Raw genomic sequence first — 2623 nt, forward strand, 5'->3', positions numbered from 1 at the left:
TCTGTAATAAGTGAACATGAAGGAAAAGGTTATCAGCCTGCATTTCTGAGAGACTATGAAGTAGGATTATGTCCATAAGACCCTCACTATTTTACTTCACATTAAAAACACAAAACCAAATATTTCTTTTTAATTCATGTAAAAGGGAAAACATACTCTGCAAGGCAGCTCATTACAAAGCCTATAGCGCAGATACGGGCTCCCAGGTTGAAGGATATTCACTGGACAAAGACGAGACGCACACCTGGCCGGCGAGGCTCAGGGTTTGAGCGTGGACCTGTGAACCAGGAGGTCACGGTTGGATTCCCAGTCAGGGCACACGCCTGAGTTGCGGGCTCCATCCCCAGAGTGGAGTGTGCAGGAGGCAGCTGATCCATGATTCTCTCTCATCATGGATGTTTCTCTCTCTCCCTCTCCCCCTCTTCCCTCCCTCTGAAATCAATAAAAATATTAAGAAACAAAGACAAGCTGCATGAAGAAGGCATCGTGACAAGTAACTGATTCACTGACCAGGCCCCTCCCGCTCAGTTACCATTTCAGGGATGTGATGGGCTCCGCAGCTGCCAAGGAGACACAAAGTGGTGTCTTTGAAAGAGAACTTGGCTCTCACACGTGAGCTGTGAGCTGGTGTTGCCGGGGCCCGGCAGGCCCACCCGCTGCCCAGGCATCCATCCCTCGGGCTTGCCCTCACCCATCTCGTTCCACGTGGCAGATCTACATTCCAGGCCCCAAACAAGAGGAAGAGCACAAGGCATCCCTTCACTGCAAAGACTGATTAAGAAACGGAATCCATCTGATTTTCCCTCCGGAATGGCAGTCACGTGACTACTCTGTGCTGTGAGGGAGCCATTCGCAAGGTGACAACCGTCCTACTTGTAGGGCAGAGCAGGGAGTGGATATGGGGAGGCGGTCATCGTGGCTGGATATCACAGCATGGATGCAGGCTCCTGGCAAATCAAGACACGAATGCATGAAACTATTATGTAAACTGTGAAGCTGTTTCTATACACAAGATGTTAATTATACTTGCTACTGACCTCTAATTGACCAAAAGGAAAATAATGAAAAGAGGAAGATGAAGCAGAGAAGATACAGGATTACTTTGGGACACTGTTTCCCAGGAAAAAACACAGAGAAAAGTCTTTTCGGATACAGTTTGAGTCCAGTCCGGTTCTCTGCTCAGACTCGGGAGGAGCTGAGGGTGGGGACGTTATTGCTGTGATTTGAAACGACACCTGTTTGCATCCAAACATTTCAGATGGCATTCCGATCCGTGACTTTCCCCTCAGGAACTGCTACCACGTCGACTGTGAGTTCAACGTCGTGTGACAAGACCTCTCTCCACTTGAGAGATGAAGGTGCACATTGCTTAGGTCAGAAAGAACATTCGCACCGACTCAAACAGAAAAATCACACAACAATGTCCCAAACAACATCATAAAGACATTTTAAAAGTGCTGTGGGAGGAGCTTACGAAGGAAAGAAACTTATGCTGCCAAGCAGGCCTGTTGATAGGATGCCAACAATGCTTTAAAATTCCACACAGTGGTAGCATGCTGCCATAAAGTTAAACTATTGAGTAGAAACTCATTGCAGTTTGGGGAAATAACAGTTATTACACAAAATACCTCCCAACCTACTTAATTTCCTGAAATCCCAGCAAAAACTAAATAAAAATATGTAAAAAATTCTTCAAATAAGCCACCTCAATAGGAAGTTCACAGGTAGTACAAAGGGATGAATAAATTCACTTAATATGAGATGAGCAAACATATATATATTAATTTATTACTTATATTGTTTTACCCATGTACAATATAAATATGGGGCAGTTTCTTATATTTCTATCTTTAATGAAGGTATTTCATTGAAGGAAGTGAGTATATATGGATTAAAAGACTTTAATTAGCCGAAACTGGTTTGGCTCAGTGGATGGAGCGTCGGCCTGCGGACTGAGGGGTCCCGGGTTCGATTCCAGTCAGGGGCATGTACCTTGGTTGCAGGCACATCCCCAGTAGGGAGTGTGCAGGAAGCAACTGATCGATGTTTCTAACTATCTATCTCTCTCCCTTCCTCTCTGTAAAAAATCAATAAAATATATTTAAAAAAAAATAAAAGACTTTAATTAATATTGATTTTTCTTTAAATAAATTTAGACTTCGGTTTTGTTTTTTTGCTCCAGCCAGTGTGGCCCTGGTTAGAGCGTCAGCCCTGAACCAAAGGGTCTCAGGTTCAATTCCCAGCCAAGGGCATGTACCTGGGTTGCAGGTTGGCCCCACTCAGGGCTTGTGCCGAAAGCAACCAATCAATGTGTCTCACATGGATGTTTCTCTCTGCCTCTCCCTTGCTCCTCCCTCCCCCAGTCCCTTTTACTCTTTGAAATCAATAGAAAAAATATGTCCTCTGGTGAGGATTAAAAAATAATAAATAAATGCATAAACAAACAAATAAATAAATAGGCAAGTTCACATGTATTCAGATTGCATAAACACTCATCAAATAAAATCTATATTATAAAAGGCCAAGTGGCCAGAACGACCAAACAACCGGTCACCAGGAGGTGCACGGAGCACCTCTCGGTCCCTCCGCAGGCCTGCGAGCTGCTGGCAGTGGCAGGGGCGGC

The sequence above is a fragment of the Myotis davidii genome, unplaced genomic scaffold (assembly GCF_000327345.1).
Source record: "Myotis davidii unplaced genomic scaffold, ASM32734v1 scaffold181, whole genome shotgun sequence".
Classification (NCBI taxonomy): domain Eukaryota; kingdom Metazoa; phylum Chordata; class Mammalia; order Chiroptera; family Vespertilionidae; genus Myotis; species Myotis davidii.